This window comes from Dendrobates tinctorius, unplaced genomic scaffold, assembly GCF_039654945.1.
Source record: "Dendrobates tinctorius isolate UK_male_01 unplaced genomic scaffold, ASM3965494v1 ptg000249l, whole genome shotgun sequence".
NCBI classification, from domain to species: domain Eukaryota; kingdom Metazoa; phylum Chordata; class Amphibia; order Anura; family Dendrobatidae; genus Dendrobates; species Dendrobates tinctorius.
The window spans coordinates 902,891-926,109 of NW_027361916.1; the positions used below are offsets into that span (position 1 = coordinate 902,891).

The following is a 23,219-nucleotide window of genomic DNA, read 5'->3' on the forward strand; positions in this document are numbered from 1 at the left end:
CCTGCCTCCTGATGTATAGACATATCTTTTGAATGTGTACGCTATCCATACATGTTATCCGGGGATACGGTACCCTTTCTCACCTTTGTGCAATCACGTGCAAGCCATACTGGGCCTAACACCGTCTGAGCCTGCCTCCTGATGTATAGACATATATTTTGAATGTGTACGCTATCCATACATGTTATCCGGGGATACGGTACCCTTTCTCACCTTTGTGCAATCACGTGCAAGCCATACTGGGCCTAAGACCGTCTGAGCCTGCCTCGTGATGTATAGACATATATTTTGAATGTGTACGCTATCCATACATGTTATCCGGGGATACGGTACCCTTTCTCACCTTTGTGCAATCACGTGCAATCCATACTGGGCCTAACACCGTCTGAGCCTGCCTCCTGATGTATAGACATATATTTTGAATGTGTACGCTATCCATACATGTTATCCGGGGATACGGTACCCTTTCTCACCTTTGTGCAATCACGTGTAATCCATACTGGGCGTGAGAACGGCTGGCGAGCTGTTAAGCAAGCTACAGCACCTGTGGTTTGCACACGTAAGTTTTTCATTTTTTCAGGAATGACGGTTAGGCCTAATTCCGGAACTGCGGTTGACCTGCACTTACTGGGAAATCATCGTTCGCGGGTAATAATTGTAATCAGTGATCCCCATCACTAACGTTGTTCAGCGGGTTATCTGCACCTGTAAGCGACAAACGCTGGCCTTTTCAGTGTAGCGCACATGCAGCCACGGACATGTAAGGGCATGACACACCAGTTATTGGCCAATCTCATGTGCCAGAGCCTCACGTGTCCCTCTAGTAAGCCGGACTCGGACCGCGGGGCATGACGGCGTCTCATTCGTTAACGGAATTAAGCTTGCAATGTGTGCATCTGTTCTGTAGCTGGCATGGTTGAGGTTTCCCAGGTGGAGTCGATTTTAACCGTAGGCTCCACTCCTGGTGGTGCCCTTGTGGACATTCCTTTAAGGTTCAGCTTTGCAACCATACTGCCCACGTAAAACAAACACTTTGCCTTCATGAACGCTGTTTTGGAGGGTCATGACTCGTGGGAATAACGCCGCCCAATCAGTTAACCTGCTAGAGAGATCCTTCGTTGCTCCCAAGCATGACATCACACTCCCTAGGAGGAAGGTAATGCCACTGTGGCGACCGTACTCCTGGGGGCGACACAAGTGCACTGATGCCCAGCCACTGCTCGATGAATCTGCTGGTACATTGACCCAGACCACTACATTCCCCTCGCACGCTACACGGCCTGAATCTGACCCTGATGAAACTCAGGTTACCCTTCCCATATACAGTTCCATCTTACACGGTGACAAAGAGGAAGCTGCAGATGAAAGTGCAGGTTCGGCCCACCCGCCATCAGACACACCACCGTACTATCAGGGGCCCTGTACCACTGCCGTCGCCAACGAGTGGGCCCCCCCTGCTTGCTCAGGATCACAGCACTTGCAAGGTTGAAATACTGTGCAGTGAGATGGAAGATGGGGACGACGAGGAGTCCAGACTAGTACAGGGATTCCCTAGCGAGGAGACTTATTTGATTGTTTTCAATGTTGGGACAGCAATTTTTGGGGAGCACTATACTCTGGAGAATGATAGATGGGGCCCACCATACACTGGAACATTCCAAAGGTGAACATCAGACACTGGAGCAGCATTTACAGGGCCCATTATACACTAGAGCATTAGAAATGGGGCCCATTATGTTTGGAGCATTATTTGGGCCCATAAGACAGTGGAGCTTCATCCATGGGGACCAACATATACTGTAGCATTATGTGGAGCTCATCATATACTGTTTCAAACATTATATGGGACCAATGATTCTGTATGGAGAAATAGATGGGCCTCGTCATGAGATGTAAAAAGTGAAGTATTTTTCATTGTACTATACCGCTATTTCTCTGCCGTATCGGAGCATGATGAGTTGTGGTATGTGTTAAAGGGGCGCTCTTTCGCCCAGGGCACATGAAAACCTGGAGCCATCCCTACCACCCCACAACTTTAGCCAAATAACCCCCATTTTTCAGTGCGTAACTTGTATTATGAAGTTAATTAAGGTTGACAAGCTTAAGTAAGAAGAATTGATGCTTTTGGCATTCAAATGGGCACTGTAGGTGTGTTTCCTGTCCTCTCACTGCCAACTTTTATTCCCCATTGACTTACATTGGGTTTCGTGTTTCGGGACGACCCCGACTTTTCCCTATAATCGGCCGATCTTGCTCGACCCGACTTTTGGAAAACTCGGGTTTCACGAAACGAAACTCGACCCTAAAAAACCAAAAGTCGCTCAACTCTAGCTGTCACATTACGGAAGGATCATCTTTATTCTCATTTGCACAAGGAAAGACTAGAAGCAATGGGATGAAACTGAATGGGAGGAGACACAGATTAGATATTAGAAAAAACTTTTTGACTGTTAGAGTGATCAATGAGTGGAACAGGCTGCCACGAAAGGTGGTGAGTTCTCCTTCAATAGAAGTCTTCAAACAGAGGCTGGACAGATATCTGTCTGGGATGATTTAGCGAATACTGCTTTGAGCAGGGGGTTGGACCAGATGGCCCAGGAGGTCCCTTCCAACTCTACGATTCTATGATTCTGTGTAATAATACAATTACTGGAGATAATAAGGGAAACATATGAGGAGATTTATTATTTTACAGTGTTTAGTTTTCTTCCCTGACATCTACTAATAAAACCTATATATTTAGGCCACAGACAACAAGCAGTTTCCTCCTCGGAGTTGGCAGCTGAACACGTTCCTCATAGACTCATCTTCCATAACGCAAATTCTCGTCTCATTACCGACACTGGAATCGGCATTAGCGATACTGCAGGAGATATTCGTTACACGCGACATGAGAAATAACTCTGTTATGAATGAGTCACCAAGGAGGAAAAAACAAAAAGCAAGCTAAGCCCAGAAAACCGGAGAGTTGGTAACTAGCGGATTGCAGACCCCTGATCCTATCCACACAACTAGCAGTAGCCGTGGAGCGTGCCTACGGTGGTCCTAGACGCCTCGTTACAGCCAGAGAACTAAATAAGCCTACAGAAAGAAAGGGAAAATCTAAACTGCCCCAGAGCAGACCCCAAAGCAATAGACAGCCCCCAACATGTATTGATGGTGAAACAAGATGAAAAGACAAACACAGATAGAAAGATAGGCTGAGCAAACGATGGGGCCCTCACTAACTAGAAAGGACAGGAAATAAAAGCTGCTGTCTGCAATCACGCAAAAAACCCTGCCAAAAAATGTCCAACATGTCTGATAGAAAAAGGCCCTGAAGTCGCTAGACTTCAATTCCCTATATCAGCACTCAGGTATACTCTGAAGACAGAGCAAAAGAGATCAACTGACCAGAGACAAAATGGGGATTCAGCCCAGTCCCAGCCAGGGCTGACTGAACACAAAAACCAAGCAAACCAGACAAAAATCATATGAACAATAGCAGAGAAAACTTAGCTTTAAGAAGGCAGGAACCAAACTGGAAACCAGAAGCCACAGTCAGGAGAAATCACCAGCAAGAAACTAGGGAGTCGGCTGCCTTAAATCCAATCAGAAATTCCTGATGTCCAATCACAGTCCTCCTCCTCAGGTGGCCGGTCTCTGCCATTTAGATCAGCTTCATTACCTCCCTTCACCAACAGAGGGAGTCCAGATAGAGATCTCACTACTCCTCTGTCAGCACAGCCAGCTCCATAACCCTCACCAGAAGCCAGAGGCAAACCCGAAAATGAGCTCACAACATAACTCCTTCATGATGAGGACGACATCTTCATCTTCTACTACGGCTCTAGAAACAGATTTGGCCAGAGTCGGTCACTGCCTCCATCCCCACCGGCCGTCTATATGAAGGTTTCCCGTCTTCCCCGCACTGGAATCTTCTATCACGTTAGATCTCAGCTCTGAGTCACACACAGAAGTTTGAGGCTTTTAGAAAAGATTTTTTGTTTCCACAATCAACACAGACAGAAATGATCTGATCCCAAAGTCTCCATGTACAGTGATTTATGGGGTTTATTTCTGGCCTTAGGCTTTCCTATATTACAAGAAAAACTCCAGAAAAAGCCGATATTAAAATGTTTCTAAAGAAAAATTGGCTCCAACAATTCTTGTAAGAAGAAAAAAATATGCAAAAAGCAAAAGACACATTTTATAATTTTTAACATATTAAACATTTATTAAAAATAAATTAATCTCTTTGTGCCCCAGAACATAGATGTACACCGCAGGGACGGCACAGAGGAGGCTGCAACAAAAACCCTGAAAAGCAAACATGGCATCTAAGAAGGTGTGACAGAGTTTGGCTGAATGCCCCCCGCCTCCAAGTACTCGATAGTATGGGGCGGCCTAGTTACTCCGATACTTACATGCCTAATAATGGGGTCTGGGCTGCAATGTATGAAGGTCTATTAGGCCGGGCCAGAGGCAGCGTCCAATAAGTTACCTCATAACGCCCCCCATACACATTAGACTAAAGTTCCATGAAAGCACTGATTTCGGGGGGTTTGGCCGACCATATAATGTATTTGGAGGCCTCCCGACAGATGATGTCAGGGCAGAGAAGAATCTGACATCCTGAATTTCAGAGGATAATCCGTTTGTTCTTCCTGTAGATAATCCTCCTCTAGAGGAGTCTGGAGGTGACTCTCTCATACAGACCACAGGAAAGCTGGAATATTTGTGTGTATGGGGGAGTCGGGAGAGATCGCCGTCTGCCAAATGACCGATCAGCCAACTCTGATCTCATGTGTATGGGGCCGTTAGTATTACACTGACAGGCAGTGATGATACACGGCACTAAAGTAGTACAGGGCATCACCGGAGCCATGAGAGGCTTGTATGTTGTATGATCGCACTGATCAGAGGGGTTTAAAAAAGGTTTAAAGTGAAAAAAAAATATCACAGCAACAAGAAATATCCATCACTATATGGAAAGCAGAGTCACTGCACAATGTTAGTTACGTCACGCCCATAACTACTTTATTATACTCTATTATCCTGTACACAGTGGAGTAGATAGAAATCACAGATCCCACAGCAATAGCTGGAATTGGACCCTCCAATGTAAAGAAAAAAAAAATCTCTCCATCTATATACACTGTTCAATAAAATAAAGGGAACACTTAAACAACAGAATATAACTCCAAGTAAATCAAACTTCTGTGAAATCAAACTGTCCACTTAGGAAGCAACACTGATTGACAATCAATTTCACATGCTGTTGTGCAAATGGAATAGACAACAGATGGAAATTATTGGCAATTAACAAGACACCCTCAATAAAGGAGTGGTTCGTATGTCTATCTTATTTTATAGTTATTCACATGGTGGTCTGGGGGTCCCGAATTTTTATTTGTACCATAAAGCGGCAATTCTAGAGGCGTTAAGGGAGTAGTATGATGATTCTAGTACTCACAAATGGGTGCTTGTGGAGAAATACTTAGCCCCGCGTTGGACTTTGAGAATTCTACTGGAGGCCCGAGTGCTTGGTTCCTTTGCCCCCTCTTCCCTTGCAGACAATGAAAGTGGCATTTTCTTATTGGTCTGATCTGGTCTCTTCTCGTCAGGTGATTAAATTTGAGTATCTCTATTAGGGCCTCGGAGTTTCATGTGGATGGCCTCACGTTAGGCAGTTGGGTGAGGAATGGTATTGTGGTCATCAAAGATATCATCTTAATTCAGGAGTTGAAACCCTTCTCTGTCCTAATGGATGAATTTGGCCTTCACAGAAATAACTTCTACCAGTACCTGTAAATTCGGCATTTTTTAAATTCATGTGTATTTCCCTTATCCTGCCATAATGCTGTTTGCTCGCCAATACAGCGTTTTTTTAGTTCTTCCTCCTCTCAAAAACACGGCCTCTCGGTTGTATATAAAGTGTTTAATTCCCCCGATAGTGGTCCTAAACAATAGCATATGAGTCGCTGGGAAGGGGCTCTTGCTTTCTCCTCAACCCCGGACCAATGGTGGTCCGCTTCTGGCGACTTGCAGAAATATTCCTCCTGTATCAATCATCTTGAGCAGCTTAAGAAAGTTCACTTTGACTGGTATTACACCCCGCTGAAGATTTCCAAATTCCGTGGTTCCTATCCCCGATCCTGCTGGAAGGGCTGCTCGGGTGTTGGTTCCCTAGGGCACGTGTGGTGGGATTGCCCGCTCATCCGGCCTTTAGGGGAAGAAGTGTCTAACATTATTACTTCAGTTACAGGCCTGGCTGGAGGTTTGAGCGGTCCGCTAGCGGTTTTGGGGATCGGTTTACATATGTTCCCTGATGATTTGAGACCAATTGTATCACATTCTAATAGCAGCACGTATGTGTCTGGCAGAGAAATAACTATCGCCTCTAGGTTGGAAATTATCCAAAAAATCAATAAACATTACCAATACGAGCTCCTTCTAACCTCAGATATGTTTACCAAAGATAAAATAAGGAATCGTTGGCTCCCCTTGGTGGTGTCCAAATTCTCGTCCTTCCAGTCCTGATTGGTGGACCTGTGATCTTATTACCTATCATACCTACCCTTGCTTCCTATGTTGCACATTGTATCCCCTAACCCTACTATGCAGAATTTTCAGCTATTATCTGTTTGTACTTTGAATTTTATTGTCCTGCTGTTATAGGACAACTTTTTCAACTGTCCACATGTTTGTTGCGGTGTATAATCTGTTTTATATAAAATCTTAATAAAAATTATTGATATAAAAAAAAAAAGAAAGGAGTGGTTCTGCAGGTGGGGACCACAGGCCACATCTCAGTACCAATGCTTTCTGGCTGATGTTTTGGTCACTTTTGAATGTTGGTTGTGCTTTCACACTCATGGTAACATGAGACGGACTCTACAACCCACACAAATGGCTCAGGTAGTACAGCTCATCCAGGATGGCACATTAATGTGAGCTGTGGCAAGAAGGTTTGCTGTGTCTGTCAGCGTAGTGCCCAAAGGCTGGAGGCGCTACCAGGAGACGTGGTGGAAGCTGTAGGAGGGCAACAACCCAACAGCAGGACCGCTACCTCAACTTTTGTGCAAGGATGAACAGGAGGAGCACTGCCAGAGCCCTGCAAAATGATGTTAAGCAGGCCACAAATGTTCATGTGTCTGCACAAGCGGTTAAAAACTGACTCCATTAGGATGGTCTGAGTGCCCGACGTCCACAGATGGGGGTTGTGCTCACAGCCCAACACCGTACTGGACACTTGGCATTTGGCATAGAACACCATGATTGGCAAATTCACCACTGGCGCCCCGTGCTCTTCACAGATGGAAGCAGGTTCACACTGAGCACATGTGACAGACGTGACAGAGTCTGGAGACGCCGTGGAGAGTGATCTGCTTCCTGCAACATCCTTCAGCATGACCGGTTTGGCAGTGGTCAGTAATGGTGCGGGGTGGCATTTCTTTGGAGGCCGCACGATGTTGGGCTGTGAGCACAACCCCCATGGAGACACAATTGTGCCTTTACCTGGAGATAAATTCCCAGTGGGGGCAATTTCCAAAATGCAATAACTTAAGTGGGGAATTCAGCTCTTTTCTCACTTAAGGGATCTGTATATGGAGTCTACAAACTACAGTGGGGAAAATAAGGATTTGTTACGCTGCCAATTTTGGGGCTAAAGTCACATTTTTGTGAGGAAAAAAGTAAAATTGTCATTTTTTCCTTCCACATTGCTTAAATTTCTGTCACACTATCCGGATTCAGATATTGTCCTGTCAGAAAGGAGAATACAGGGAGCGAAAGGGTTAATAGGACTCACAGGAGGAACCGGCCCAGAAAGCAGAAGATCCAGCGAGTGTCTGCCACATATATGACTGCTCTGTGCACACAGGACCTGTGATGAGGTCACAGGAGGGGAGGAGTCAGGGGTCACATGATCAGGGGCCTCAGTGTGTGCAGGACTCAGTGTGCTGGAGCGCTCCCGATAATCAGCTGCGTGTGTCGCGCTGTGTGATAGTCACAGCACCTGCATGGAGGGCGACAAATGCAGCTGATTATCGGGAGCGCTCCAGGGATCCGGGGTCCCGATGCAGCTATTCGGTAAGTGATATTAGCCAATAACAACTTCTCCGATGATATTCGCTCATCTCTAGTAATAACAGCTCAAAGAAATTCACCAAACTTTTCATTAAGTTTAATAGCAAGACCCTATTAAATATTGAGCACCAGCAGGATGAACCTCTAAGATGACACATGTCTTTTGTATTTTAAGGCAAAAATAATAATAATAAAAATATATATATAGACTTTTTTACTATTTCATAATTGCAAAAAGGAAAAAGGGGCGATGCAAAACTTTGGGCATCCTTGGAGATTTGTGTACTGAGATAATTTTGACCAAGATTTCATACCTTAATTAGCTTGTTAGGGTTATGGTGAGATCACATGGTGACCAGGAGCTACAGTCTGAGGAAAGGGCTAAAAAGCCTTCACTAGACCCCTGTACAGCTGTATAATGAGGCCCAGGCTTTATAGTGAAGGGACAGGAGTGAGGGCCTGTTCCCAGGAGCTACAGTCTGAGGAAAGGGACAAAAAGCCTTCACTAGACCCCTGTACAGCTGTATAATGAGGCTCAGGCTTTATAGTGAAGGGACAGGAGTGAGGGCCTGATCCCAGGAGCTACAGTATGAGGAAAGGGCTAAAAAGCCTTCACTAGACCCCTGTACAGCTGTATAATGAGGCCCAGGCTTTATAGTGAAGGGACAGGAGTGAGGGCCTGTGCCCAGGAGCTACAGTCTGAGGAAAGGGCTAAAAAGCCTTCACTAGACCCCTGTACACCTGTATAATGAGGCCCAGGCTTTATAGTGAAGGGACAGGAGTGAGAACCTGATCCCTGGAGCTAAAGGTTGAGGAAAGGGCTAAAAAGCCTTCACTAGACCCCTGTACAGCTGTATAATGAGGCCCAGGCTTTATAGTGAAGGGACAGGAGTGAGGGCCTGTTCTCAGGAGCTACAGTCTGAGGAAAGGGCTAAAAAGCCTTCACTAGACCCCTGTAGAGCTGTATAATGAGGCCCAGGCTTTATAGTGAAGGGACAGGAGTGAGGACCTGATCCCGGGAGCTAAAGTTTGAGGAAAGGGCTAAAAAGCCTTCACTACACCCCTGTACAGCTGTATAAAGAGGCCCAGGCTTTATAGTGAAGGGACAGGAGTGAGGGCCTGTTCCCAGGAGCTACAGTCTGAGGAAAGGGCTAAAAAGCCTTCACTAGACCCCTGTACAGCTGTATAATGAGGCCCAGGCTTTATAGTGAAGGGACAGGAGTGAGGGCCTGATCCCAGGAGCTACAGTCTGAGGAAAGGGCTAAAGAGCCTTCACTAGAACCCTGTACAGCTGTTTAATGAGGCCCAGGCTTTATAGTGAAGGGACAGGAGTGAGGACCTGATCCCTGGAGCTAAAGTTTGAGGAAAGGGCTAAAAAGCCTTCACTAGACCCCTGTACAGCTGTATAATGAGGCCCAGGCTTTATAGTGAAGGGACAGGAGTGATGGCCTGTGCCCAGGAGCTACAGTCTGAGGAAAGGGCTAAAAAGCCTTCACTAGACCCCTGTACAGCTGTATAATGAGGCCCAGGCTTTGTAGTGAAGGGACAGGAGTGAGGGCCTGATCCCTGGAGCTACAGTCTGAGGAAAGGGCTAAAAAGCCTTCACTACACTCCTGTACAGCTGCATAATGAGGTCCGGGCTTTATAGTGAAGGGACAGGAGTGAGGGCCTGATCCCTGTAGCTAAAGTTTGAGGAAAGGGCTAAAAAGCCTTCACTACACCCCTGTACAGCTGTATAATGAGGCCCAGGCTTTATAGTGAAGGGACAGGAGTGAGGGCCTGTTCCCAGGAGCTACAGTCTGAGGAAAGGGCTAAAAAGCCTTCACTAGTCCCCTGTACAGCTGTATAAAGAGGCCCAGGCTTTATAGTGAAGGGACAGGAGTGAGGGCCTGTTCCCAGGAGCTACAGTCTGAGGAAAAGGCTAAAAAGCCTTCACTAGACCCCTGTACAGCTGTATAATGAGGCCCAGGCTTTATAGTGAAGGGACAGGAGTGAGGGCCTGTTCCCAGGAGCTACAGTCTGAGGAAAAGGCTAAAAAGCCTTCACTAGACCCCTGTACAGCTGTATAATGAGGTCCAGGCTTTATAGTGAAGGGACAGGAGTGAGGGCCTGATCCCAGGAGCTACAGTCTGAGGAAAGGGCTAAAAAGCCTTCACTAGATCCCTGTACAGCTGTATAATGAGGCCCAGGCTTTATAGTGGAGGGACAGGAGTGAGGGCCTGTTCCCTGGAGCTAAAGTTTAAGGAAAGGGCTAAAAAGTCTTCACTAGACCCCTGTACAGCTGTATAATGAGGCCCAGGCTTTATAGTGAAGGGACATGAGTGAGGGCCTGTTCCCAGGAGCTACAGTCTAAGGAAAGGGCTAAAAAGCCTTCACTAGACCCCTGTACAGCTGTGTAATGAGGCCCAGGCTTTATAGTGAAGGGACAGGAGTGAGGGCCTGTTCCCAGGAGCTACAGTCTGAGGAAAGGGTTAAAAAGCCTTCACTAGACCCCTGTACAGCTGTATAAAGAGGCCCAGGCTTTATAGTGAAGGGGCAGGAGTGAGGGCCTGATCCCTGGAGCTAAAGTTTGAGGAAAGGGCTAAAACGCCTTCACTAGTCCCCTGTACAGCTGTATAATGAGGCCCAGGCTTTATAGTGAAGGGACAGGAGTGAGGGCCTGTTCCCAGGAGCTACAGTCTGAGGAAAGGGCTAAAAAGCCTTCACTAGACCCCTGTACAGCAGTATAAAGAGGCCCCAGGCTTTATAGTGAAGGGACAGGAGTGATGGCCTGTGCCCAGGAGCTACAGTCTGAGGAAATGGCTAAAAAGCCTTCACTAGACCCCTGTACAGCTGTAAATGAGGACCAGGCTTTATAGTGAAGGGACAGGAGTGAGGGCCTGTGCCCAGGAGCTACAGTCTGAGGAAAGGGCTAAAAAGCCTTCACTAGACCCCTGTACAGCTGTAAATGAGGCCCAGGCTTTATAGTGAAGGGACAGGAGTGAGGGCCTGTGCCCAGGAGCTACAGTCTGAGGAAAGGGCTAAAAAGCCTTCACTAGACCCCTGTACAGCTGTATAATGAGGCCCAGGCTTTATAGTGAAGGGACAGGAGTGAGGGCCTGTGCCCAGGAGCTACAGTCTGAGGAAAGGGCTAAAAAGCCTTCACTAGACCCCTGTACACCTGTATAATGAGGCCCAGGCTTTATAGTGAAGGGACAGGAGTGAGGGCCTGTTCCCAGGAGCTACAGTCTGAGGAAAGGGTTAAAAAGCCTTCACTAGACCCCTGTACAGCTGTATAAAGAGGCCCAGGCTTTATAGTGAAGGGGCAGGAGTGAGGGCCTGATCCCTGGAGCTAAAGTTTGAGGAAAGGGCTAAAACGCCTTCACTAGTCCCCTGTACAGCTGTATAATGAGGCCCAGGCTTTATAGTGAAGGGACAGGAGTGAGGGCCTGTTCCCAGGAGCTACAGTCTGAGGAAAGGGCTAAAAAGCCTTCACTAGACCCCTGTACAGCAGTATAAAGAGGCCCCAGGCTTTATAGTGAAGGGACAGGAGTGATGGCCTGTGCCCAGGAGCTACAGTCTGAGGAAATGGCTAAAAAGCCTTCACTAGACCCCTGTACAGCTGTAAATGAGGACCAGGCTTTATAGTGAAGGGACAGGAGTGAGGGCCTGTGCCCAGGAGCTACAGTCTGAGGAAAGGGCTAAAAAGCCTTCACTAGACCCCTGTACAGCTGTAAATGAGGCCCAGGCTTTATAGTGAAGGGACAGGAGTGAGGGCCTGTGCCCAGGAGCTACAGTCTGAGGAAAGGGCTAAAAAGCCTTCACTAGACCCCTGTACAGCTGTATAATGAGGCCCAGGCTTTATAGTGAAGGGACAGGAGTGAGGGCCTGTGCCCAGGAGCTACAGTCTGAGGAAAGGGCTAAAAAGCCTTCACTAGACCCCTGTACACCTGTATAATGAGGCCCAGGCTTTATAGTGAAGGGACAGGAGTGAGGACCTGATCCCTGGAGCTAAAGTTTGAGGAAAGGGCTAAAAAGCCTTCACTAGACCCCTGTACAGCTGTATAATGAGGTCCAGGCTTTATAGTGAAGGGACAGGAGTGAGGGCCTGTTCCCAGGAGCTACAGTCTGAGGAAAGGGTTAAAAAGCCTTCACTAGACCCCTGTACAGCTGTATAATGAGGCCCATGCTTTATAGTGAAGGGGCAGGAGTGAGGACCTGATCCCTGGAGCTAAAGTTTGAGGAAAGGGCTAAAAAGCCTTCACTACACCCCTGTACAGCTGTATAAAGAGGCCCAGGCTTTATAGTGAAGGGACAGGAGTGAGGGCCTGTTCCCAGGAGCTACAGTCTGAGGAAAGGGCTAAAAAGCCTTCACTAGACCCCTGTACAGCTGTATAATGAGGCCCAGGCTTTATAGTGAAGGGACAGGAGTGAGGGCCTGTTCCCAGGAGCTACAGTCTGAGGAAAGGGCTAAAAAGTCTTCACTAGACCCCTGTACAGCTGTATAATGAGGCCCAGGCTTTATAGTGAAGGGACATGAGTGAGGACCTGATCCCTGGAGCTAAAGTTTGAGGAAAGGGCTAAAAACCTTCACTAGACCCCTGTACAGCTGTATAATGAGGCCCAGGCTTTATAGTGAAGGGACAGGAGTGAGGGCCTGTTCTCAGGAGCTACAGTCTGAGGAAAGGGCTAAAACGCCTTCACTAGTCCCCTGTACAGCTGTATAATGAGGCCCAGGCTTTATAGTGAAGGGACAGGAGTGAGGGCCTGATCCCAGGAGCTACAGTCTGAGGAAAGGGCTAAAACGCCTTCACTAGTCCCCTGTACAGCTGTATAATGAGGCCCAGGCTTTATAGTGAAGGGACAGGAGTGAGGGCCTGTGCCCAGGAGCTATAGTCTGAGGAAAGGGCTAAATTGACTTCACTAGACCCCTGTACAGCTGTATAATGAGGCCCAGGCTTTATAGTGAAGGGACAGGAGTGAGGGCCTGTGCCCAGGAGCTACAGTCTGAGGAAAGGGCTAAAAAGCCTTCACTAGACCCCTGTACACCTGTATAATGAGGCCCAGGCTTTATAGTGAAGGGACAGGAGTGAGGACCTGATCCCTGGAGCTAAAGTTTGAGGAAAGGGCTAAAAAGCCTTCACTAGACCCCTGTACAGCTGTATAATGAGGCCCAGGCTTTATAGTGAAGGGACAGGAGTGAGGGCCTGTTCTCAGGAGCTACAGTCTGAGGAAAGGGCTAAAAAGCCTTCACTAGACCCCTGTACAGCTGTATAATGAGGCCCAGGCTTTATAGTGAAGGGACAGGAGTGAGGACCTGATCCCTGGAGCTAAAGTTTGAGGAAAGGGCTAAAAAGCCTTCACTACACCCCTGTACAGCTGTATAAAGAGGCCCAGGCTTTATAGTGAAGGGACAGGAGTGAGGGCCTGTTCCCAGGAGCTACAGTCTGAGGAAAGGGCTAAAAAGCCTTCACTAGACCCCTGTACAGCTGTATAAAGAGGCCCCAGGCTTTATAGTGAAGGTACAGGAGTGATGGCCTGTGCCCAGGAGCTACAGTCTGAGGAAAGGGCTAAAAAGCCTTCACTAGACCCCTGTACACCTGTATAATGAGGCCCAGGCTTTATAGTGAAGGGACAGGAGTGAGGACCTGATCCCTGGAGCTAAAGTTTGAGGAAAGGGCTAAAAAGCCTTCACTAGACCCCTGTACAGCTGTATAATGAGGCCCAGGCTTTATAGTGAAGGGACAGGAGTGAGGGCCTGTTCCCAGGAGCTACAGTCTGAGGAAAGGGCTAAAAAGCCTTCACTAGACCCCTGTACAGCTGTATAATGAGGTCCAGGCTTTATAGTGAAGGGACAGGAGTGAGGGCCTGATCCCTGGAGCTAAAGTTTGAGGAAAGGGCTAAAAAGCCTTCACTACACCCCTGTACAGCTGCATAATGAGGCCCAGGCTTTATAGTGAAGGGACAGGAGTGAGGGCCTGATCACTGTAGCTAAAGTTTGAGGAAAGGGCTAAAAAGCCTTCACTACACCCCTGTACAGCTGTATAATGAGGCCCAGGCTTTATAGTGAAGGGACAGGAGTTAGGGCCTGGTCCCAGGAGCTACAGTCTGAGGAAAGGGCTAAAAAGCCTTCACTAGACCCCCGTACAGCTGTATAAAGAGGCCCCAGGATTTATAGTGAAGGGACAGGAGTGATGGCCTGTGCCCAGAAGCTACAGTCTGAGGAAAGGGCTAAAAAGCCTTCACTAGTCCCCTGTACAGCTGTATAATGAGGCCCAGGCTTTATAGTGAAGGGATAGGAGTGAGGGCCTGTTCCCAGGAGCTACAGTCTGAGGAAAGGGCTAAAAAGCCTTCACTAGACCCCTGTACAGCTGTATAATGAGGCCCAGGCTTTATAGTGAAGGGACAGGAGTGAGGGCCTATTCCCAGGAGCTACAGTCTGAGGAAATGGCTAAAAAGCCTTCACTAGACCCCTGTACAGCTGTATAATGAGGCCCAGGCTTTATAGTGAAGGGACAGGAGTGAGGGCCTGTGCCCAGGAGCTACAGTCTGAGGAAAGGGCTAAAAAGCCTTCACTAGACCCCTGTACAGCTGTATAAAGAGGTCCAGGCTTTAAAGTGAAGGGACAGGAGTGAGGGCCTGTTCCCAGGAGCTACAGTCTGAGGAAAAGGCTAAAAAGCCTTCACTAGACCCCTGTACAGCTGTATAATGAGGCCCAGGCTTTATAGTGAAGGGACAAGAGTGAGGGCCTGTTCCCAGGAGCTACAGTCTGAGGAAAGGGCTAAAAAGCCTTCACTAGACCCCTGTACAGCTGTGTAATGAGGCCCAGGCTTTATAGTGGAGGGACAGGAGTGAGGGCCTGTTCCCTGGAGCTAAAGTTTAAGGAAAGGGCTAAAAAGCCTTCACTAGACCCCTGTACAGCTGTATAATGAGGCCCAGGCTTTATAGTGAAGGGACAGGAGTGAGGGCCTGTGCCCAGGAGCTACAGTCTGAGGAAAGGGCTAAAAAGCCTTCACTAGACCCCTGTACAGCTGTATAAAGAGGTCCAGGCTTTAAAGTGAAGGGACAGGAGTGAGGGCCTGTTCCCAGGAGCTACAGTCTGAGGAAAAGGCTAAAAAGCCTTCACTAGACCCCTGTACAGCTGTATAATGAGGCCCAGGCTTTATAGTGAAGGGACAAGAGTGAGGGCCTGTTCCCAGGAGCTACAGTCTGAGGAAAGGGCTAAAAAGCCTTCACTAGACCCCTGTACAGCTGTGTAATGAGGCCCAGGCTTTATAGTGGAGGGACAGGAGTGAGGGCCTGTTCCCTGGAGCTAAAGTTTAAGGAAAGGGCTAAAAAGCCTTCACTAGACCCCTGTACAGCTGTATAATGAGGCCCAGGCTTTATAGTGAAGGGACAGGAGTGAGGGCCTGTGCCCAGGAGCTACAGTCTGAGGAAAGGGCTAAAAAGCCTTCACTAGACCCCTGTACAGCTGTATAAAGAGGTCCAGGCTTTAAAGTGAAGGGACAGGAGTGAGGGCCTGTTCCCAGGAGCTACAGTCTGAGGAAAAGGCTAAAAAGCCTTCACTAGACCCCTGTACAGCTGTATAATGAGGCCCAGGCTTTATAGTGAAGGGACAAGAGTGAGGGCCTGTTCCCAGGAGCTACAGTCTGAGGAAAGGGCTAAAAAGCCTTCACTAGACCCCTGTACAGCTGTGTAATGAGGCCCAGGCTTTATAGTGGAGGGACAGGAGTGAGGGCCTGTTCCCTGGAGCTAAAGTTTAAGGAAAGGGCTAAAAAGCCTTCACTAGACCCCTGTACAGCTGTATAATGAGGCCCAGGCTTTATAGTGAAGGGACATGAGTGAGGGCCTGTTCCCAGGAGCTACAGTCTGAGGAAAGGGATAAAAAGCCTTCACTAGACCCCTGTACAGCTGTGTAATGAGGCCCAGGCTTTATAGTGGAGGGACAGGAGTGAGGGCCTGTTCCCTGGAGCTAAAGTTTAAGGAAAGGGCTAAAAAGCCTTCACTAGACCCCTGTACAGCTGTATAATGAGGCCCAGGCTTTATAGTGAAGGGACATGAGTGAGGGCCTGTTCCCAGGAGCTACAGTCTGAGGAAAGGGATAAAAAGCCTTCACTAGACCCCTGTACAGCTGTGTAATGAGGCCCAGGCTTTATAGTGGAGGGACTGGAGTGAGGGCCTGTTCCCTGGAGCTAAAGTTTAAGGAAAGGGCTAAAAAGCCTTCACTAGACCCCTGTACAGCTGTATAATGAGGCCCAGGCTTTATAGTGAAGAGACAGGAGTGAGGGTCTGTGCCCAGGAGCTACAGTCTGAGGAAAGGGCTAAAAAGCCTTCACTAGACCCCTGTACAGCTGTATAATGAGGCCCAGGCTTTATAGTGAAGGGACAGGAGGGAGAAAAGTGGGGAAAGGAGCCAGAAGAGCCGGACTGCCCATCACTAACCTGCAGAGCCACACTCCACATATATGGCTGCTCTGTGCACAGGACCTGTGATGAGGTCACAGGAGGGGAGGAGTCAGGGGTCACATGATCTCCGGAGTGAAGACGCTCCATGGAGGCTTCTCCTCAGTCAGTGACATTCCCGCCATTATTCGCCCCTCACTACTGGCACAATTACCCCGCACCACCTTTTCTATACAGTGTTATGTGTGGAATGTAACGTGTGATTTCTCTGGAGGGAAATAGACCCCACACGAGGGAATTCTTACCAGTCACCGGCCGTCTACTATATGGCGGCATATGATTGTGCTATCGACTCCACACCAGGAGCTAAAATGCCCAAATCTCGGTTATTTCCCCCCTTCCAGAGTCCGGCTGAGGCCGGGGTCACACTTGGGAGAAACTCGCCCGAGTCTCGCACCTCAGGGCCCTTGTGGATTGGCCTCTGTAGGGGAAACGACACCGGCTGTCAGGGACAGGAGGCCCCGACATAAATCCAATATTCGTTGTAAGAAAACCCAACCTGATGCCGCCATTCGGGGTAACCAATGCTCCAGCAGTCTGTGACAATGTCAGTAAATATATTTTTCCTCACTGATTGGTAGATTTGTGGTAATTCTCCTGGATGATATAGTGAGTTACTCCCGTCCTCTGGAGGAGCATGCTGAGCATGTCAGACAGGTTCTCCAGGTTCTACGTGACAACTATTTATTTGGTAACCTGGAGAAATGACAATTTGTGGTCCAGCAGGTCCAGTTCTCAGGACATGTGGCTTCTGCATTGGGGTCTCAGATGGACCCCATTACGGTCCCAGCAGTCCCTTCATTGGTTTTATCCAAGTAATCTGAAAGTGTTACAGAGATTTCTTGTAGTCGAGATACTGAGGAACAAAGAAGCGAAAAATAGGGTCTTACCTGATAACCAGATATAATGAGAGTAGGGGAGTATTACACTCACCTGATGGAGTGGCGCCTTTGCACCATGCTCAATGCATAAACCAGCTGCTGCAGGACCCGGGGCCAAAGACCGAGCAGAAGAGCTGATCCGGGTATAATGTGTCTGTACCTGCGCTGCTGATGGAGACGATCGGAGATGGAGATTTCCACTAAAAACGTTTATTCAAATAGGTTTTCAAAGACAACGCGTTTCACAGTCACGCAGGACGTCTTCCTCAGGACGAAACCTGAGAGCGGATAAACATGTCAAGCCTGGAACGTTTTATATGCAGTCTTTATAATATTAATAATAATCTTTTTATTTATATAGCGCCAACATATTCCGCAGCACTTTACAGTTTGCACACATTATCATCGCTGTCCCCGATGGGGCTCACAATCTAAATTCCCTATCAGTATGTCTTTGGAATGAAAAAACGCCAACAAAGCACAAAATGTCACAGTTCATGAGAAAGTCCGTCACACAAAGATAAATTATAGTTCATGAGAAAACAGAACACACTTACATACAATAATTATATTATAAATCGCCTATGAATGAAGTGAGGTCACCTAAAAGAATGAATAAAGATATACTGTATCTTTCGGACTATAAGCCGCACCGGGCCATAAGACGCACCCCAAATATTCAGAAGGAAAATAGGGCAAAAGTTAATGTGTCAAATGAGGGTCTGTCTCACAGTCTGAATTCAGTAAACCCGGGGGGATTGGCAGCGCTGGTGGAGCTGGGTCACAGGAGGTGTGCGGTGATCCGGCGATGATCTGACTTATCCCAGGCTGGTGCAGCAGGAGCCTCTGTAACATCTGTAATATCACTGAGGCCATATGGAGTAAGGGGGTTTAGTTTATAAATCCAGAAGATTTCTTTCCAATGTAGTTGTCCAATGCGATTCTGACCCTGTGGGGGAATCTCCTCTGTGGGGAATATTCTCAGTTGTGTGGAATCTTTTATTATCTCGTCCTTTTTTCTGCTCTTCCTCCTGGATCTTGTAACTAGACCCACATGGGTTTCCTCCATCGCTCTAGCACAGTGTAATAATGTTGGCGGATAACCTCTGTGTAATAAGTCGTCTGTCAGGTCATTCGCTTGTTGTAGGAAACCTTCTTCTCTACTATTCATTGTTCTCAGCCTCAGATACCGGCTGTATGGTCGGCCTCTGTTAGTATGTTTCAGGTGCGCATTATTAGAATGGAGGGACATATTGGTGGCTGCAGGTTTTTATAGGCGCTGGTTATTATTCTACCATCCACTATTTTATTATTCACATCTGAGAAATCTAAGTTATTCTGTGCAAATTGTGAATAATTCTCATATTAACCTTATTCTCCTCGTTCAAATATTTAATGAAATCATTAACCCCTTTCTGTATCAGCCCACACCAGAAACACATCATCCACGTACTGGTGGTCCGCACGGAGGTGTCAGGTGGGGGTTTTACACTATAAATATATTTATTTCCAAAGTCTGGCAAGAACGAATTAGTGAAACTGCAGCATCTGGCGCCCCCATCGCTGTCCCCGTCATCTGGGTGGACCAGCTGCCCCCAAAAGAGAAGGCCTTATGGGACAATATAACATTCAGGCTTTCCAGGATGAATCCAATATAGTCATCTGTTTCAGCAGTTTTTTCCATAGATTTTTTATTGCTTCCAGTCCTGTGATTTGTGGAATTCGTGCGTACAAGCTCCCGACGTCGATCAAAGCCAATTTATAACCCTCCTGCCAATCTATACCGGACACAATCCTCTATAAATCTCCGGTGTCCTTGATGTGAGCAGGTGCTATTCTCAGTAATGGTCTCACACACCGGTCTATAAATGTAGAGAAAGATTCTGTTACTGATCCGACCCCGCGCACTATCGGGCGGCCTGGTGGGGGCGCTGCGTCTTTGTGGACTTTAGGAATATAACACCAATGCGGCTTGTGTGGAAATTCAGGGAAGAGTTTCTCTGATATTTCTTAGACAATCGTCCCTTCTCTATGTGAAATCTCAGAGAAGATCTTAGTTGTTCCTTCTCGTTATTTGTGGGATCAGCGCTTGTTTTTCTCTGTGCTGCTCTCTGATCGCTGTCTTTCTGCTCCTTACTATATTGTCCATTGCTACTAACACTACATTATTGCCTTTATCGGCTTCTCTAATAACAGGATCTTGGCAGTCTTTATCTCCTTCAGTGCTCGCTGTTCTTTTTTGTTACATTATCTGTTGTTTTTGTACAGCACGGCCTGTGTGTCTTTTACCCCTCTGTAAAAAACATAAAAACAATTAACCCGATCAGTAAACACCGGAAATAGGAAAAATGTGAGAATTACCAAAATTATGTTTTTATGGATGGCACAATTCCACAAAAAATGCTGTAACGAGCGATCACAATTGTACTAATAAAAACGTTATCTCGTCCTGCAGAAAATAATCCATCATACAGCTCCACCGGAGGAAAATAACAATGTTACGGGTCTCGGAAAATGGAGGAACTGCTCCAAAAATGTTTCTTTCCAAACCTCAGATTTTTTTTTCTCCACTAAAAGAATAATAAAAACTGGACATGTTCGGTGTTGCTGTAATCATAGTGATGAGGAGAATCATATTACATGGTCAATTTTACCACAAAATGTACAAAAACAATTCACAATAAACAATGTCAGAATTGCTTTTTTCTCGATTTCACCGCACTTGGAATTTTTTCCTCGTTTTTGAGTGCACTATGTGGTAAAATTAAGGGAGTTATTGAAAAGTACAACTCGTCCCGCAAACATCAAGCCTCATATGTCTATGTGGCCAGAGAGATAAAGAGTTATGGCTCTGGGAAGAAGGGAAGGAAAAAATAGAAACAAAAAACGAAAATGGGCCGCGGCATGAAGGGGTTAATTGCGTCTTTCTGCCGCTTACAGGGAAAGTTAGAAATTAGTTGTGTCAGGTCAGCGTTATGTTCATGGCTTCTGATTTAGAGGAGTTGACTATAAAACACATACCTGTGATTGCAGCTTACTCCGTGTCTCTGGCACCGATAGGGTCCTGGTTACCAATAGGGGGCGACTGGGAAAAGATCTGGTCACAATTAGAGACTAAATGGATCCGGCAATTAAATCCCTGACATCCCAATGGTGTAGATGAAGTTCTCAGCTTCTCCCCTTTCCTATAGGGGGTTTGGTGGAATTCGTTCTCTACACTCTTTATTACATAGAACAGTTTTCTCTGATCTCAATGTGTCTTATTTGTTTCTTATTTCCCCATAATACACCGGTCACAAGATCGCCGATCTGCACTTTACTCTCCGATGGTGAAGATCCTCTAGACATCCGGACAGTCAGGAGCATTGGATCCCATCTGTGTCTCCCCACTATTCTAACAATGGACGCTCTCTCCGCCATCATTTCCTCCTCTATACGGTTATTACGGGGAATGACGCTGTGATGACTTCTCTTCTGGGAGAGACACAGATCACAGGTGACTAATATTGCAGTGTGAATAGAAACTTATATTTCCGGTATTTTTCTGCCCTTACATTGTGGGTTATGAGGTGTTTGGGGCTTGTTTTTTGTTCCGCCCTTTTCCCTTTGTTGTTATCTTTCCAGTTGGTAATTGGGATTCTAATATAATCCCATATATCCCGGGAAGTGTCAGGTGCTGGGATCTCATTATATTATTAATAACAATTTCATTCCCGATTATTCCCGTCATTTATTGCTCGTTACATTCTCTCTATATAATAACAGATTCCTCTTTGTTACACGTCCTAATACTGATCATTTATATCTCTATATTGTAGAGGAAACATTTCTAGGAGTGTATACACTTCACCACAAACACTTCCCATAGATTTTATTATCCATCACTGTTATTAAGCTGCTTTTCTCTTTATATCTTTACCATATCACTGTTTATTCTCTTTTCTTACCCGTTGCACAGTTGCACTCTCACTGGTCACTTGGTGGGGTCACATTTGGCTCTTTTCACCTGCATTGTTCTGTTTCCGGACCCCCCTCACTATCACTTCACCTGACTGATCGCTACCAGATGGCGCTATGCAGCATTATTCATCTTGGTCTTACCAACAGGTTTTCATCCTGAACCTCCTGCTTCACTGGGGAAGATGTGACCGGGGAACAGCCCCAATTCCTTTAGGAACACCCCCACTTTACCCCAGAGTTACTCCCCTTGCCTGGATTCGTGCAGGACCTTGGTGTGTTGGAAACACTTATCCATACCCTCTGAGGAAGCTGACGGGGCGAAACGCCCGTAAGAGGGAATAGTGGTGAATCTACCATCTTTCTCTGTACACTCCCGGCATGTCGCCTGTAGGATCTGTAATCCCCATCTCTTGTTAGGATGGTTCCTCCTTTACACTATATGGGCTGTGCTGTATTCCTGGGATATCCCATATAGCACTGGCTGCACTTTATATCTCCTCTCTGTATCCCAGGGATGTAATGTGCTGTCAGCTCTTTATTCTCTCACTATTTATACCCTTTGCTCTGTGTCCTCTCATTATATAAGCTATTCATCTATAAGTGCACAGGATCTATTCCCCTTATACACTGATATCCAGTGATAGATCTACAATCCGGTTACATATATCTATGTATGGATTTATCTTACACGCAATAAATACGGTGCACTTATCTCATCTCCACCTTGATAGTGACGCTCTCTTAGGATACATGTTACTCTATGATGGCACTTCTGCACATGGCCCCTAGATGGCGCTACAACATCTGACATTTGCCTGAATTTTTATCTCTACACATGGTTTACACAAATTATATTTTCTTGTGGTAACTCTATACTATTTACCATTAGAATCTGTGTATTTCTGTAATTATCTGTATGTATACATGATTGATTACCACTTCTGTCTCTGTAAAAACAATCCCCTTTAACCCCTTTCTGACATTGGGTGTAAATGTACTTCCTCTCTTTGATGTGGGCTCCGGCGGTGAGCTCACATCTTTTCCGGCACATGTCAGCTGTACTGAACAGCTGCCATTTGCCCCTAACAGCCTCTGACAGCGGCATTTAATGCGCACTTCCAGCAAGCACATCGGAAATCCCACCCATCGGTGACCCCGTCACATTATCATGGGTCACCGATGGGTTGGCATGACAACCAGAGGTCTCCAGCAGACCTCTATGCTTGTCACTGCCGGAATGCTATGAGCGCCACCCACTAGCCAAAACCACATGAACCAGTGATCGTCCCACAGAACTCCCGCTCTCCTTTTAACTTGGGCAAAACGCTACTCAGACAACACAGGGTGAGGGTAAGACAGTGTGGGCAATGCTTTACTGTACCACAGAACAGGCAGATAACACATAGAACAGTCCCAGCACAGTACACAAGATGGGGCACATGACAGAGTCTCACCCTCCACTGACCCGCTGCGATAATGGCAGCTGTCACTACAGATCTTCCAGGGTCACTACCCCAGCTGTGGCACACACAGAGAGGAGGTAATGACAAGTGTAGGGAGATGACAGTCCATTCAAGGTACAAGGCCAGTTGATCCAAAGACCACAATCTGGCTTCTCCAAACGTATCCATGGTTCAGTGATGGTCAATGGAGCAGATCTGTATTCTTCCAACCGAGGCTGAAAACCCCTAGGTTGTTTCCTATAGAATGATAGATCTGTGTCCCTTGTGATGATGTTGTGGCTGCTGTCCTGTCTCTTGTCCTTTGGATGTATGGATGTCAATATTACCGGCTGACACAAACAAAAGTCTGTTTTCTTGACCAACTAGAAATCTACACTTAAATTTAAAGCCAACATACAGATAA

The 23,219-nt window shown here is 46.9% G+C and overlaps 2 protein-coding genes across 2 annotated transcripts in view; one reads left to right on the plus strand and one right to left on the minus strand.

Moving 5' to 3' along the window:
• The window catches only part of LOC141063302 (uncharacterized), a 162,533-nt gene extending 154,639 nt beyond the window's left edge, over window positions 1–7,894 (minus strand). Inside the window, exon 1 of the mRNA XM_073557359.1 lies at window positions 7,793–7,894. The gene's annotated coding sequence lies outside the window, so the exon portion shown is untranslated. The remainder of the gene's footprint in view (window positions 1–7,792) is intronic.
• The window catches only part of LOC141063248 (gastrula zinc finger protein XlCGF66.1-like), an 815,244-nt gene that overhangs the window by 523,552 nt on the left and 268,473 nt on the right, over window positions 1–23,219 (plus strand). The window lies entirely within an intron of this gene.